Source organism: Pipistrellus hanaki, assembly GCF_964339955.1.
Source record: "Pipistrellus hanaki genome assembly, chromosome: 3".
NCBI lineage: Eukaryota > Metazoa > Chordata > Mammalia > Chiroptera > Vespertilionidae > Pipistrellus > Pipistrellus hanaki.
Window position 1 is genome coordinate 77,717,807 of NC_140505.1, and position 17,903 is coordinate 77,735,709.

The window sequence follows — 17,903 nt, forward strand, 5'->3', positions numbered from 1 at the left end:
AATAACAATGCGGTACCATCTCACACCTGTCAGAATGGCCAACATCAACAAATCAACAAACGACAAGTGTTAGCAAGGTTGCGGAGAAAAAGGAACCCTCTTGCACTGCTGGTGGGAATGCAGACTGGTGCAACCACTGTGGAGAACAGTGTGGAGTTTCCTCAAAAAACTGAAAATGGAACTCCCATTTGACCCAGTAATCCCACTTCTAGGAATATATCCCAAGAAACTAGAAACACCAGTCAGAAAGGATATACGCACCCCTATGTTTATAGCAGCACAATCTACAATAGCCAGAATTTGGAAACAGCCTAAGTGTCCGTCAGCAGATGATTGGATCCAAAAACCATGGTACATCTACACAATGGAATACTATGCTGCCATAAAAAAGAAGGAATTCTCATCATTTGCAGCAACCTGGATGGAATTGGAGAACATCATGCTGAGTGAAATAAGCCAATCAATGAAAGAGAAACACCACATGACCTCACTCATTTGTGGATAATAAAGAGCATTATAAACTGATGAACCAAAAGATAGATATAGAGACAGTATATCAACAAGTAGACTGTCAAATTACAGCGGGGAGGGGAGGAAGATCTGGGGGAGATAATAGATCAACCGAAGGACTTTTATACATACATATAAGTACAACCAATGGACACAAAACTCTGGGGAGGGAGGGGATATGTGGGAGGGAGGGAGGGGGGCAAAAAAAATCAATAAAATATATTTAAAAAATAAAAAATAAAAAAATAAAATATAAAGATGAACTCATCCTGGATTTAGGGTGGACCGTTGCTGGAAACCAATTCCAGCATGTCATAATTGCAAGAGTTTCATTGAAAGATTGTTGGAACTTGGGGACTCAACAAGGGCTGAGTCACATATGTTATCTCCTGCTAGGATGGCTAAAGGCATTTCCCCAGACCTAAAAAGGATGCAATAAATTGATTATTTACTGCCAGATAGCTCAGGGCATCTTAATCTACATGTTATTACCTCCTACTGGCCAAACACCTGAACAGCTATTGTCTATTACCCAATCTAACAATGGATTCTGTATGAAACCCTGTCCTTTGAAGTGTATATCTCCACCATGCCTTAGGACAATTTGTGTTAATAAAAAGGAAGGGGTCCTGAGACAAGGAGAACTTGGTTTCTACAGCCAAGTTCCTCTGCCTCTCTCAATATTCCTTTCAAAATTATGTTTCATCTCTGGACTCTTATTTAATTTATGCACAGCCCCCTTTTTAGATTGCTGAACCCTTCTAGATGTCGGATTAAGACCACTTGAGTTAAATCGTGCCCAATGTCCAGCAGACCGTAAATTCAATGACTTGTGTTTTCTTAGTGATTTTCTATATTTTACAAGCATACTTATAAAGCACATACTAGTTTTATAATTAAAAAATAAATGCTATTTTAAAACAGAGACATGGTGAGAAGACCATATGAAAAACATAGGTAGAGATTGGGGCAATGCTGCCATGGGCCAAGAATGCAGCAACCAACTGGAGCTGGAAGAGTAAGGGGGATTCTCTGCTGTTGACAAACTGGCATTCAGTTGTAGGATCTCCCATTTATTCTCAGTCAAACCATTAAAACCTAATCAGACATTGTCTTAAAAATTCCACTGATCACATGGTTTATTATATAAGTGTCCTAAAGATTGACGACCATGCCAGATGCCATCCTTTAAATTGTCATTCCTGAACACCTTTCTTTTACAATGTAACTCCCTGAAATCATAATGTACATCTTGGAAACACTCAAGAATAATTCATATTCATGGAAGAGAAAATCCAAGTAAAATTAATTTAAGATAAAATCATTTAACATGATAATAAGAAGAGAGGAGAAAATATTCAATGAGTGAGGAAATCAACCCGTGTTATTGGGATTTGAGGAACAGATAATGTCTAAGTATTATTAAAACTTTATAACTAACACACTAAATTATTCCTCAGGATAAATTACCTGTGTAGAATTTAATATAAAATTGAATAAAATCATGATAAATAGAAAGTGAGGTATAACAAATAAAAATCTTATTTGTTATCACATGAAACCTAATCTCTCATCTGCAAAACTATCTTCTCTTCACAATTCTTTTCTCTCAAAAAAGTTTAAGAAAGTACAATGATAATACAACAAAACAATACAGTCCAGAGCAAGAAACAGGACTAACATTGATGGAAGCAAGTAAAACTTAGTGTGGCCTCATAGTGAACCATTTCCCAAGGGACACACAACTTGGCTTCTTCAACACAACCTTCTGCTATTTTTCATGTAGTTTTCATCTTTCTTGGCTTCTGGCTCTCGGCCTCCCTGGCAAGAGGGTCATCAATCTTTGTTATCCTTTCAAAGAACCTGCTCTTGGTTTTATTGATCTTATGTAGAGTGTTTTTGGTCTGCATGTCATTTATTTCCATTCTGATCTTTGTTTCCTTCCACTTGTTCTGTTTTTTTCTTGTTGTTCCCTTTCTAATTATTTAAGTTGTAGTGTTAGATAACTTATTAGTTTTTCTTGCCTTTTTGAGGTAGGCCTATAGTGCTATAAACTTCCCTCTCAGTTCTGCTTTCACTCTGTCCCATAGATATGTAAATAAACCAACAGAGACTAGAATAATAATACATCAATAAAGCAGATAAAGAAGATTTATTTTTGAAAAGAGAAAAGACAGAGAAACATTAAAACTGGGAAAGGAGAAGAAAAACAGGATAAAAAAAGAGAAGTGAAAAAAAGGTGCCAAAAATAAATAAAAATAAAATAAAATGATAAATAATAATTAAAATATTTAAATAACAAAAATAATAAAGTGAAGTGCCATTTGCTTCAACCAAGGTTTAATGCCCTGTGGAAGCTGGTTTAAGACCCCACTCTTCTGTTTTATCTGCTCATTCTGGGCTTCCTGTTAGGTACTTAGGTTCTGGCCACTGTCAGACACTGTCTTTTGGGCTTTTAGCACCCTGCTTGAAGCTCCAAGTGATCCAAAGTCCCTTTGTTTGTGTCTGTATTCACAGGCCTTGGATGCAAGCAGGCAGGACCAATCTGCCCCCTTTGCCTGTCTGCCAACTGTCAGTCTTAATCACTCAAGCATCTGTTTCTGACAGGCTTTAGATGGGTTGGTGCTGTTTCACTTTCTGGGAATAAGATGGGTGTGTTTTTCCTAACCCAGAGCTACTTCTCTGAGAGCAACCAAAATATTACTCTGGCCTTGGTTGGTCATCGATCCTGTATGGAGATCAATGGGGTTGGCTGGAAACATAGAATGTTTATCAGGTTCCCCAAATAGTGGGGGAAACTGGCCCACCTTCCAATCCAGTCACTGAGGGTTCCTTGGGACTACTCAGATCTGTAAGCTTGGCCTCTGCCTTTGTTTCCGCTATAAAGCTTAAAATGCAGGGTGTGGTAGGCTGTATCTTCTGCTTGAGGCTACTGGGAGGAGCTAGCTCCTCTGGGGAGAAATGGCCACTTAGGTTTGGAAGCTTAAGAATGGCCACTTAGGTTTGGAAGCCCTAATGTGGGATTCCTGACCATATGTCCCTGCCCTGCTTCCGTCCCCAGGCTCTCCTCAGGCACCTCAAGCCTGTGCCTCTCAGGCATGCCAAAGCTTCCGGTGAGTGTTTGCAATTGAAAAGTCCTGTGTTCTGGGTTTACAGAATAAAAGCACAAACAGAACCAAAACTACAACAAAACTGTGGGTTTTTCTCCCCCTAGCACGGAGCTGCTGAGGCTGCCTTTTGTTGTGCAGCCTTTTATGGCTGTGGTCTTGGGCCCAGATTCCCTAGGCACCAGCAGCCCTGTGGCTTTCCCTTTTCACAGATGGATATTGCACCTGTCACCAAGGGCCATGGCTTTGGTGCAATACAGCTTCCTCCTCACCCTCTCAGCCTGCTGTCTGGCTGCCCCTATCAAGCCCTCGTCCCCATTTCTACTGGTCTCCAGTTGTCCTCTGCCCTTCCTTGTTGTAAATTGTCTCGTCAGCTGTGTCTAATTTGTTAATTCCAGGTGGATGTTCTCCGATTTAGTTGTATTTCCAGTCTGGCCCAGGGATGAGATGCATGACATGTCTGCCTATTTGACCACCATTTTTCCTCCTAGGTTTTTGCTTTTCATTACTTTAAATATTTCATGCCAGTCCCTTCTGGCATGCAAAGTTTCTGTTGAAAAATCAGCTGATGGTTTTACTGGAGTTCCCGTGAAGATAACAAAATGATTTTCTGTCACTACTTTTAAGATTATCTTTCAGTCTTTAAACTTTGGTATTTTTTTATCCTAGTTTGAGCTTCTTTGTGGGACTCATGGTGCTTTCTAGACTTCTATGTCTATTCTTATGCCAGGTTAGGCAAGTTTTTAGTCATTATTTCTTCAAATGGATTTTCAATCCTTGGCTTTCTTTTTTCTCCTTCTGGTACCTCTATGATACAAATGTTGTTATATCTGATGTTGTCACAGTAGTTCCTTAAATTATCCTATTTTTTTAAATTCTTTTTTCTTTTTGCTATTCTGATTGGGTGTTTTTGGTTACTTCATCTTCCTAATCACTGATTTGATCCCCTGCTTCATCTAATCTGCTATTGATTCTATCTAATGTATTCTTTATTTCTGGCTTCTATCACTTTGTATAAGTTTTCACTGAGTTAATCTACTCTTCTAAGTTTTTAAAAGCTTTTTATCTAGTATTTTTTCCCCCTCCATTTTGTTTAATTCCTTTTCTGAAGTTTTATCCTGTTTTGGGGTCATATTTCTTTGTCTCCTCATTTTGGATACCTCCTTTTTTTCTTTATACACATTAAGTATTTCTACTATATCTCAGAGTTTTGTCAGGGTGGTCTTATGTAGTAGGTATCTCATGGGGCCCAGTGGTATAGTCTTTCTGTTTGCCTGAACTGGGTGTGTTAGAGGTGTTCCTTATGTGAGTTGTGTGTCCCCTCCTATTATAGTTGAGTTTTGATTGCTGTTAGAACATCAGTGGGTGGGATTGATCCTCTGGCTATCTGGCTTTTGGGACTGGCTGTGATAACAGCAGATAAGCTGTTGTGGGGCTAATGCTATGAATTGGGCTTTGCTATAGCAAAAAAAATAGTATATTGTCTGCTGAGTCCTTTCTTTGGGCGTGTCATTTGTGGAGCTAATTGTGAGGTGCTCTGGTGTGGTCTGAGGTGTCCACTCGGTTTTTTGTTTATGGGCCTTTTAGAAGGTGCTCCAGTTCAGGCCCAGGTCATCATCTGCCTCTGTCCAGCTCAAGGTCACCTGGTAGCAGCTGCAAAGTGATCTGTTGTTGGTAGCTACCTATGCTGAGCTTGAAGGTACCTGGAAGAGTTATGCTATGAACCAAGGTAAACTGTTATGAGTGCTGAAATGGGGGCTGCTTAACCAAAGATCAAGGGCAATCTAAAGCTAGCTTCTGTTTATTTGAAGTTTATGGCCCTTTTAGAGGTTTTAGAGAAGTCTGAAGTGTGGGTCTAGTCTGGAAGCTTGTCAGTAATAGCTGCTAAAAAAGATTCTGGCCGATGCACAAGTTGGGTTGGACTGGTTTTCAGGAAATCACCAGTGAGGGTGAATTTGATGGAGACTCAGATTTTGTACCTGCCTGTGCCTTCAGGCTAAATGTAGGGAGAGCCAAATAAAGAAACAATGACACCTGCCAGCACACTGTCTCCCCAATGACTCTCCCTCCTGCCCTTGACCTGTAGCCAGACAATTCAATTTCTTCCCATAAATCCTTGGCTCTTTTCTAGATATTATCTCAACACTGGAGCTCAGAGCCACTGGATATGTTAATAAGTAAATCCATGTGTGGACCCTTTAAGAGAAATGCCTGAGACTCTGGCAGCCCTCCATCTCACTGAACAATCCCTGCTCATTTTTACAGCTAAATGTTTTGGGGACTCCTCTTCCTGGCACTGGTGCTGTCCTGCTCTGCCCATGTGGGATGTGACCCTTATGGGGCAACCAGGTCGGTGAGGGGGAGGGAGGTGATAGGGGCTATCAGGCCAGTGGGGGAACAGTTGGGCAACCAGATCAGCGGGCAGGGGGTGGGCAATTGGGGATGACCAGGCCAGCAGGGGCAGCAGTTGGGGGCTATCAGGCTGGCAGACAGTGGCAGTTAGAGGTGATCAGGCTGGTGGTGGTGGGGAATTAGGGGTTGATCAGGTAGGCAGACAGGTGAGTGGTTAGGAGCCAGGGGTCCCAGATTGTGAGAGGGATGTCCTGGATTGGAGAGGGTGCAGGCTGGGCTGATGGGACCCCCCCCCCCTCCCCATGCATGAATTTCTTGCACCAGGCCTCTAGTCAATATATAAAGAACTTTTAAAACTGAACAACAGAATACAAGCAACCTATCTCCTCTCAATTAAGCCAAAGAATTGAATAATCATTTCTCCAAAGACATAAAAATGGCAAAAAGTACATGAAATGATAATCAACCTCATTATAAAAAAATAAAAACCACAGTGAGATGGATGCTACTTAGCATTTACAAGGATGGCTATAGTAAAAAAGTAAAATAAAATAAACAAATGTTGGTGAGGATTTGGAGAAACTGAAACCATTATTTATTGGGTCGGCAGCTAAGTAATTGCGGGTTTCACACATATATGGTTTCAGTTGAATTTTTAGGTTTGCAGACGTAGTACAAATGTAAAACACATTTTGTTATTTGATAGTTGGCTATTCAGCTGTTAATCAGTAAAAAAAGTTTTTTGATCTGTTTTGTAGTTTTTGTTTGGCGTTCGTTGAAAAATGGAAAATCAAAAGGAAAATTTTCGTCATATTTTGCTTTTTTATTTCCGCAAAGGGAAAACGCATCGCAAGCTCATAAAAAGTTATGTGCTGTTTATGGTGACGAAGCCTTAAAAGAACGGCAGTGTCAAAATTGGTTTGCCAAATTTCGTTCTGGTGATTTTTCACTCAAAGATGAAAGACGCTCTGGTCGTCCAGTTGAAGTTGATGACGCCCTAATCAAAGCAATAATCAATTCAGACTGTCACAGTACAACACGTGAGATTGCAGAGAAGCTTCATGTATCACATACATGCATTGAAAATCACTTAAAACAACTTGGCTATGTTCAAAAACTCGATACATGGGTTCCTCACGAACTGAAAGAATCACAGTTAACGCAACGCATTAGCAGCTGCGATTTGCTAAAGAAACGTAATGAAAATGATCCATTTTTAAAACGACTGATAACTGGCGATGAAAAATGGGTTGTTTACAATAATATCAAGCGGAAAAGATCGTGGAGCAGGCCAGGTGAACCAACTCAAACAACATCAAAAGCTGATATTCATCAAAAGAAGGTTTTGTTATCAGTTTGGTGGGATTACAAAGGAATTGTCTACTTTGAACTCTTACCACCCAACCGAACGATCAATTCTGATGTCTACATTGAACAACTAACGAAATTAAACAATGCAGTTGAAGAAAAGCGGCCCGAATTGACAAATCGAAAAGGTGTTGTATTCCATCATGACAATGCAAGGCCACACACATCTTTGGTCACTCGGCAAAAATTAATGGAGCTTGGTTGGGATGTTTTGCCACATCCACCATATAGTCCTGACCTTGCACCATCTGATTACTTTTTGTTTCGATCTCTACAAAACTCCTTGAATGGTAAAAATTTCAATAATGATGATGATGTCAAATCGTACCTGATTCAGTTTTTGCTAATAAAAACCAGAAGTTTTTTGAACGTGGGATTATGATGCTGCCTGAAAGATGGCAAAAGGTCATTGATCAAAATGGGCAATACATTACAGAATAAAGTTATTTAGTTCCATGAAAAAATTGTCTTTGATTTTCTTTTTAAAATCCGCAATTACTTAGTTGCCGACCCAATATTATATTGCTGGTGGGAATGTAAATGATACAACCATTGTGGAAAAGAGTTCTAAGGTTTTTCAAGAAGTTAAGCAGAATGACTGTATGATCCAGCTAGTCCATCCTAGGGATATTCTAAAGAGAGCTGAAAACAAATGTTTGAGCAAAAACTTGTACATGAATGTTTGTAGCAGTACTATTGATAATAGTCAAAAGATAGAAACAACTCAAATGCCCATCAGCTGATGAGTAGATTCACAAAACATGGTATATATACATGCAATGGAATGATGTTCAGCCCCCAAAATGAATGAAGTTCTGATCCATCATACAACATGGCTTAACCTTGAAAACATATTAAGAAAAAACAAAACAAACAACAACAACAACAACAAATACAGACACAAAAATACGCCCTTATCTGTGAGAGATCTTTTTTTCCAAGACCCCCAATGAATGCCTGAAACCATGGTTAGTAGCATAGCTTATAAATACTATGCTTTTTTCTATACATACATGCCAATGATAAAGTTTGTTATAAATTGAGCACAGTAAGAGATTAACAATAATTAACAATAAAATAGAAAAGTTATAACAATGTGCTGCAATAAAAGTTATATTAATATGGTCTCTCTCTGTGTGTATCTCTATCTCAACCCCTCTCTCTGTCTCTCCCCTACCCCCTCTCTGACTCAGAAGATCTGATAGACAATATGATAACCAAGATGACTATCGAATGATTAAAGGGCCCATAGCATATATATTGTGGATGCACTGCACAAAGGGATGACTCACATCCCATGTGGGGCAGAGCAGGACAGCACAAGATTTCATCAAACTAATCAGAGAAATAAGTAATTTAAAACTTATGAATTATTTGTTTCTGGAATTTTTATTTAACTTTCTGGATGATGGTTGACTCTGGGTAAATTAAACGATGGCAAGTGAAACCACGGATAAAGTGGGACTACTGTATTGCATGATTCTATTTTTATACAATGTCAAGAATAGGTAAATTTGTAGAAACAGAAAGTAGATTAGTGTTAGCCAGTGTCTGGGATAAAGACTATGTAATGACTTTGGAGTTTATTTTTGGTGTGATTAAAATGTTCTGGAATTAGATAGTGGTGATGGTTGCTCAGCACTGTGACATTACTAAAACTCATTGAATTATACACTTTAAGACAATTAAGTAGCCTATCTGGTTTGGCTCAGTGGATATAGCATCGGCCTGCCAACTGAAGGGTCCTCAGTTTGATTCTGGTCAAGGGCACGGGCTCGATCCCCAGTGTGGGGCGTGCAGTAGGCAACTGATCAATGATTCTCTCTCATCATTGATATTTCTCTCTCTCTCTCTCTTTCTCTCTCTCTCTTTTCCTCTCAGAAATCAGTAAAAATATATTTTAAAAAATAGTTAAGTAAATAATGCTGCAACAAACATAGGGGTGCATATATCTTTGTGAATACATGTTTTTGTGTATATACCCAAGAGATGAGCTGCTGGGTCACATAATATTGGGTCGGCAGCTAAGTAATTGCGGATTTTTTAAAGAAAATCAAAGACAATTTTTTCATGGAACTAAATAACTTTATTCTTTAATGTATTGCCCATTTTGATCAATGACCTTTTGCCATCTTTCAGGCAGCATCATAATCCCACGTTCAAAAAACTTCTGTTTTTTATTAGCAAAAAACTGAATCAGGTACGATTTGACATCATCATCATTATTGAAATTTTTACCATTCAAGGAGTTTTGTAAAGATCGAAACAAAAAGTAATCAGATGGTGCAAGGTCAGGACTATATGGTGGATGTGGCAAAACATCCCAACCAAGCTCCATTAATTTTTGCCGAGTGACCAAAGATGTGTGTGGCCTTGCATTGTCATGATGGAATACAACACCTTTTCGATTTGTCAATTCGGGCCACTTTTCTTCAACTGCATTGTTTAATTTCGTTAATTGTTCAATGTAGACATCAGAATTGATCGTTCGGTTAGGTGGTAAGAGTTCAAAGTAGACAATTCCTTTGTAATCCCACCAAACTGATAACAAAACCTTCTTTTGATGAATATCAGCTTTTGATGTTGTTTGAGTTGGTTCACCTGGCCTGCTCCACGATCTTTTCCGCTTGATATTGTTGTAAACAACCCATTTTTCATCGCCAGTTATCAGTCGTTTTAAAAATGGATCATTTTCATTACGTTTCTTTAGCAAATCGCAGCTGCTAATGCGTTGCGTTAACTGTGATTCTTTCAGTTCGTGAGGAACCCATGTATCGAGTTTTTGAACATAGCCAAGTTGTTTTAAGTGATTTTCAATGCATGTATGTGATACATGAAGCTTCTCTGCAATCTCACGTGTTGTACTGTGACAGTCCGAATTGATTATTGCTTTGATTAGGGCGTCATCAACTTCAACTGGACGACCAGAGCGTCTTTCATCTTTGAGTGAAAAATCACCAGAACGAAATTTGGCAAACCAATTTTGACACTGCCGTTCTTTTAAGGCTTCGTCACCATAAACAGCACATAACTTTTTATGAGCTTGTGATGCGTTTTTCCCTTGCGGAAATAAAAAAGCAAAATATGACGAAAATGTTCCTTTTGATTTTCCATTTTTCAACGAACGCCAAACAAAAACTACAAAACAGATCAAAAAACTTTTTTTACTGATTAACAGCTGAATAGCCAACTATCAAATACAAAATGTGTTTTACATTTGTACTACTTCTGCAAACCTAAAAATTCAACTGAAGCCATATATGTGTGGAACCCGCAATTACTTAGTTGCCGACCCAATAGCTCTATTCTCAATTTGTGAGGAACCAATTTGTGAGGTGCAGACTGCTTTCCATGGTGGCTGCACCAGTCTACATTCCCACTAGCAGTGAGTGAATGGGGATTCCCTTTTTTCCACAACTTCTCTAATACTCCCCAATGAATTTAATTTAAGAAGGGAAGGAAGGAAGGAAGGAAGGAAGGAAGGAAGGAAGGAAGGAAGGAAGGAAGGAAGGAAGGAAGGAAGGAAGGAAGGAAGGAAGGAAGGAAGGAAGGAAGGAAGGAGGGAGGGAGGGAGGGAGGGAGGGAGGGAGGAAGGAAGGAAGGAAGGAAGGAAGGAAGGAGGAAGGAAGGAAGGAAGAAGGAAGGAAGGAAGGAAGGAAGGAAGGAAGGAAGGAAGGAAGGAGGAAGGAAGGAAGGAAGGAAGGAAGGAAGGAAGGAAGGAAGGAAGGAAGGAAGGAAGGAAGGAAGGGAAGGAAAGAAGGAAAGAAGGAAGGAAAGAAAGAAGGAAAGAAGGAAAGAAGGAAGGAAGGAAAAAAGAGTCTAGAAATGCCCACTCTGCCTGACTGACCTCCACAGTCACTTCCTTAAAGGTCACCAAGTTCTAAAATTGTCACAAACCTCATGGCTTGACCAAGGACCACCCATACCAAGCTTGATGGGGAAAGGGTTGAGAATAACAAGAATAGGGACAAAAAAATTCAAAGTGGAAGATACATAGGCAGGGTTCTAAGTTGTCCTCTTATTTGCTTTTGGAGTCAGTTCTTTAAAAAACAAACAAAAAACAACCTTTATTGTTGAAAGTATTACAGATGTCCCCCTCATTGTCCCCTTTCACAGTTCCCACCCCACCCCACCCCAGGATTTCACCATCCTATTGTCTATGTCCATAGGTAATGCAAATATCAGATATTTGGTTAATTTTTTCCCACCCTCCATTTCCTCTGAGATTTGAGACTTGCCAGTCTGTTCCATGTTTCCATGCCTCTGGTTCTATTTTATTTATCAGTTTATTCTCTTCATTAAATTTCTTGATTGTTTATTTTAATTTTTAGATTGTTGGTAGATATGTATTTATTGCCACTTATTGCTCTATATTTTTTATCTTTTATTTTTCTTCTTCCTCCTCTTCTTAAAGAATATCCTTCAGCATTTCATGTAATACTGGTTTGGTAAAGAGCTTCTTGTCTGTGAAGCTCTTTATCTGAATTTCAATTCTAAATAATAGCTTTGCTGGCTAAAGTAATTTTGGTTATAGGTCCTTGCTATTCATCACTTTGAATATTTCTTGCCACTCCCTTCTGGCCTGCAATATTTCTGTTGAGAAATCAGCTGACAGTTGTATGGGTGTTCCCTTATAGGTAACAAACTGCTTTTAAGATTCTCTTTATCTTAACTCTTGGCATTTTAATTATAATGTGTCTGGTGTGGGCCTCTTTTGGGTTCCTCTTATTTGGGACTATGCATTTCCTGGACTTGCAAGTCTATTTCTTTCACCAGGTGGGGGAAGTTTTCTGTCATTATTTATTCAAATGGGTTTTCAACATCTTGCTCTTTCTCTTCTCCTTCTGGCACCCCCATAATGTGAATATTGGTATGCTTGAAGTTGTCTCAGAGGCTCCTTACACTATCTTCATATTCTTGGATTCTTTTTTCTTTCTTTCTTTTTTGCTTTTCTAATTGGGTGTTTTTTTTTTGTTTCTTCATATCCCAAATCATTGATTTGATTCTCAGAATCCTCTACACTACTGTTGAATCCCTATAAATTATTCTTTATTTCAGTTAGTGTATGCTCAATTTCTGACTGGTCCTTTTTCATGTCTTTGAAATTCTCACTAAGATTATTGTAAGTCTCACTAAGTTCCTTGTTACTCTCATTAAATCCCTTAAAGCTTTCATTAAGATCCTTGAGCAATCTTATAACCATTGTTTTGAACTCTGTATCCAGTAGTTTGCTTTTTTCCATTTCTTTCACTTGTACATGTTTCTTTGTCTCCTCATTTTGGCTGATTCCCTGTGTTTGTTTCTATTACATAGAGCTGATATGTCTCCTGGAATTGGTAGAGTGGCCTTGAGTAGTAGTATCCTATAGGGTCCAGTGGCTTAGACTCCCTAGTCACCTGAGCTGGGCCCTCTAAGTGAACCTCTTTGTGAACTGTGTGCACAGTCTCACTGTAGTTGAGTTTTGATTGCTGTTGGTATCACTGGGAGGAATTAACCTCCAGGCCAACTGGCTATACCAGCCGTGACTACAGCAGAAATGCTGCTGTGCAGAAGACACCCCTATTGAAAAAGACTTGCTTCAGTGGGGCTTTAGTGCTCACTGAGCCTGCCCTTTGAGTATAACATTTGTAGATGTGTATATTTATAATCTGGTATGATCTGAAGCTGTCCACTAGCTGTACTAACTCTAGGGCCTCCTGGGAGATGCAAAGTCAGCCATTGCTTGGGATCACCTAGCAGGCGCTAGAGCTATCTGCAGTTGTCTGCTACTTGTATTGGATTTGGAAGTTCCCAAGGGAGGCCAATTTGTGAAGTAAGGAAGGCTGGTGCTAGTGCTGGGTCTTGGGCCTCTTATTGATAGGTATGAGGACTTGGATGCCAGATGCTGCTTCTTTGAAAGATTTTAGAAAAATCTGAAGCCTAAGCCATAAGAAGCCATTCATATGCAAAAGCCACTGCGAACAGCTTGGGTAGGGCTTCAAATTGGATGTGGGGGGATCTCAGGGAATCATCAGGACTGAGCAAACAGTGTAGGTCATGCTGATGGCAACTCAGATATGGCTGCCAGTCAGCCCTGGGAAGGGGGAGATCCTAACACAGGAACAATAACCCCTGTTGGCACTCCTGTGTTGAAAAAAGCTGCTGGTGAGTTCCTGACCTTGTTCCAGACAATCCAGTTCTTCCACATATGTTCCTATGTCCACCAAAGCCACCACCCTAGTGCTGGAGCACAAAGGGATCAGGTCCAAGCAAGTTCATGAAACAGCCCTTTAAGAGGAACTACTGGGTCTCCAGAAGCTTTTGTGTCACTCAGACACAATTCCTGCTGGTTTTTACAGCCCAAAGTTAGGGGGACTTCTCTTCCCAGCCATGGAACTCTCAGCTTTGGGTCTGGTGTGGGGCTGGGACCCCTGGCTTCTCATAGAAGGTCTCTGCAGCCCACATATCCCACCTGATTAAAAAGTAACAATACACACCACACGTGGGTGTTCGACCAGCCAGTTATGTGCCTCTGCCCTTTTATTAGTCTTGATGTACTTTGTTTACTTCTCTAGTTGCAGTGCTTCCACTCAGCCAGATTTCAGATGGTTCTGAATGATGGTCATTCTGTATTTTAGTTGTAATTTTGATGTGGTTGTGGAAGGCGGAGAGTACCAGCATTTACCTCCACTGCCATCTTCTCATTTGGGGTCAGTTCTTATTGCTCATCTCCCATCTATTTATATCACCTCCCAAGGTTAGATGCATCTCTAAAACACAGTGGTTTTCTTTTTTCCAGTTATATATGAAATCTTACAATCTTATTATACTCAATCTACAAGGTTGTGGCAGACATTGTCGAAATAAAAAAAGTACTTGGTAAATAATGAATGACTTCCCAATGGCCATATCAATTGCTTGAGTTTAGGACATAGTCATTCTTCCATTTACAACTCTCAGCAGAATATGACATGCATAAAGTGACCCTGGAGCCTTGCTGGCATGGCTCAGTGGTTGAGCATTGATCTATGAACCAGGAAGTCATGGTTCAATTCCCGGTTGGGATACATGCCTGGGTTATGGGGCTCATCCCCATGTGAGGCATGAAGGAAATAGCTGATCAATAGTTCTCTCTCATCATTGATATTTCTATTTCTCTCTCTCCCTCTCCCTTCTCTGAAATCAATAAAAAAAAAATTTTAAAAATAAATAAATAAAAATAAAGTGATCCTGGAGGAAGCTTTCAAAATGTAGTAAATATTGATATAGGCTGACATTTTCTGGGAAGCCCCTCACCCATCATCAGATGCCTGGGGACCCCATTTGGCTATGAAGCTCAAGACCATGAAAGATAATAAGTCCAACTTCTGGTCAAAGGAATAATTATTTGGCAAAATATTATCTGACTCACTTTAACTGATTAACAACACTTCCTCCTCTATGCGTCCTTTTTGAGGAGAGATTGGGTGGAGAGAAGAAATCTCACAAGGTTACAGGTGTGCCTTCGTGTTCTAACACCCAGAAGTCTGGAAGTTTCCCTGAATTTCTGTGATTGATTCTACATTCATACAGACACATGCAGAGAGAGAGAGAGAGAGAGAGAGAGAGAGAGAGAGAGAGAGAGAGAGAGAGATATGAATGTGAGAAATATCAATAAGTTGCCTCAACTGGGAATCAAACCTGCAACCTGGGCATGTGCCATGACCAGGAATCAAACCGGTGACCTTTTTGTGCACAGGATGACACTCAACCAACTGAGCCATACTGGCCAGAGCCACTTTCACTTTCACTTTTAGTGGGTCCTGCATCCTACTTCTTAAAGCAGTCATCGTGAGAAGGAATCTACCATTTTGTGTTACCATAATGATAACCTGCACATGGATTCCTATTACAAAACAAGATCTGTTTCCCCTTCTCTATATGATCAGTCTCTACAGCTCTGGAGCAGAGCTAGAAGGTAAGGGGACTGCAAGCTGGGAAGACTATCTGGATGAGGTCATGGGCTGGGGTTCCCTTCTAGGCAGTAACGTCTTCCCTGACTTCCAAAGGCACAGGGTGAGTCAGGTATATGCATGAATCTTTCTCTGTTCTTCTCCACACCAGCTCCAATGCCAGAGCCTGCCTGCCCCTGTGCTGTAACCACCAAGAACCTGCTGGGGAGGAGAAGCTTAACTTCTTGGGGTTCCCTCCTCAGATGGTGATAGAGAAGCTGCTACTACTGGATCAGTGAGCCTGTCAGGAAGGTGGGGAGAACCTTTCCTGTCATCAGAGCCCCGGGCTTGCGTTTCCTGACCCAGAATCCATGATCCTGATGAAATTCCAGTTCCCCCACTTATCAGCTAACCTAGCAACTTTCTTAACCTCCAAGGCTTTGGTGTTCACACGTGGACGGTAGAGCTGGACATGAAGAGGACCTGCTGGGCAGAGGTGCTGTACAGACCACTGAGGTAGAACAGACAGGCAGGTGGGTGGGCCCTGGCCTTTTGGTGAGGGAGGGCAGCACCCTGAAGAGCTGCCAGGTCCTTGGGTCACTCTTCTGGTGTCTAACCTGATTTAAGGATAGAATTTAAAGTACTTGCCGGAGGACTGAATGAATTATTATACATGTACTCTAAGTGCCCTTTCCTGCTTTTCTCATCTTGTGGTTTGTTGGGTGAAGTTGATATAATTCCAATCCAAACAAGATGTGATATTTCAGTTAACCCCTAATGGCCCTCATTCCTTTGAGGACATTCTGGGATGCAGCAGCCATTAATCAAATCAGTGCTGCTAGGGTATGAACAATTAACCCAATACAAATGCACCTCATTATTCTCCATCTAACATTCCTAAACAACAACCACAAAAAAGTGTTTTTTGCACAGTATAGCACCCCTTTTTGCACAATTTATGTTTAAATTTGTTCTGTGAATGTGAGCCAATTTTTAAAAAATTTCATAGAACCAGTACTATCACATAATAAATGTTCGCTAATTCTATTGAAGTTGTTTTGAGTTGCCCTAGCATCTTAAAGTGAAGGTCAGTTTTACATTCATATTAACTTTTGTTTTCTCCCAGATGAAAGTATTTATTTTGGCCATATCTAGAGATATTTCCCAGAAAAAGTTTCCTTTTTGGCTGTTAGTTAGTTCACTTCCTGACTCTAGCTTTATGGCGACAATTCAGAAAAGATTAGCAATAATCTCCACGCTGCTGGTTTGTTTTTCGTTTCCTTGCATTTCAAATCCTGTTCATTTTTGTGTTAGCCTCTCACATGATAGGCAGATGCTTGATAAATGTTTACCGGCTTGATTTAATTTAGAAAAACACCTTGTGGACTAAACAATATAATTCAATTAGCAAAATTGGCCTCAGATTGCTTTAACCTTGTCGCTGAGTGTTTATCACAGCCCAGAAAGTACTGCATGACCCTGTGTACAATGAGCCACATTATCCCCCCACCAAGGGCAGAGATAAACATTGGAGCACCAGGAAATGAAGAATGGAATCCATCTCAAAACCACCAAATCCCAGCCCATTTAGCCTTCTTGAAAAAGTGTATCATCATTCCTCATTTTTCCATTTACTTTCAAATACATCCAAAGTCATGTTATCTGATTCCAACCCTGGCCAGAAGATTTTCACAATTAAAGGCATGAGGATGAGTTTACTTCTAAATGTTGAGTAAAAGCAATGAGGTTAAAAGAGGTTTCTTGGCACTCGCCAGGGCAGAACAGTGGCTTCTTTGTCTTTGATTCTCTGAGGCTCGGCCCTAGCCTCTTCTTGGATAACTCATTGCTCTCCAACATGCTGGGCATCAGCCAGGTTTGGCCTCAAACCTCCCCAGGAGCTATTCCCTGGGGCAGCCCCAAGCCATTGGGGAGCACAGTGACTCCCTGTCCTCAGATGTCGGGCTTCCAGAAAGTGGCCTGCCCATTTTGTAAATCTAATACCTGAAATGAAATTGCTAATTACAGACACCAAATTCTCTCTCCTAGGAGATCTGAAAATGCAAGCAACTCTTTGTTAAGATCTTTTATTTTCATTGAAAAGCCCTTGCCAAACATTGGCCACATTTCACTCTGTCTGACCCATGCTTTTTATCTCTTCTCAACCAGACAGACACATAATGCTTCTCTTGCTGGATGATCAGGCATCCATCTCCAGGGCTGCTTGTACACCAAGCATGTCAAACTCAAAAGCTAACACGGGTCAAATAAACAAGGTTTAAGTTTATGTAGGTCACAAAAAAACAAAAGCTTCAACTTTCATAGAAATGTAGGTTTATTTCAATAGAGACATGCTGAATACAAAGGGCTGAAATAAATGAGTAATTATTAACATAAAACAATAGAACATTTTAATAAAGACATCAAGTAACTGCACAAATTAATAAGCGTAATGTAAATAAACCTATTTTTCTTGTTTTCCTAAAGCAAAATATTTCCTGTTGCACACACCAAACAAGTCAGTCCAATACTAATGACATGGCAATCGGCTGCTAAAATATTCACTGCTAGTATTAGTGGAGAGAAATGGTGTGCCTTCACCTATGAAGTGTAAAGAAAATGAATGCAACACAATTATAGTAATCAGTCATTAGTGAAC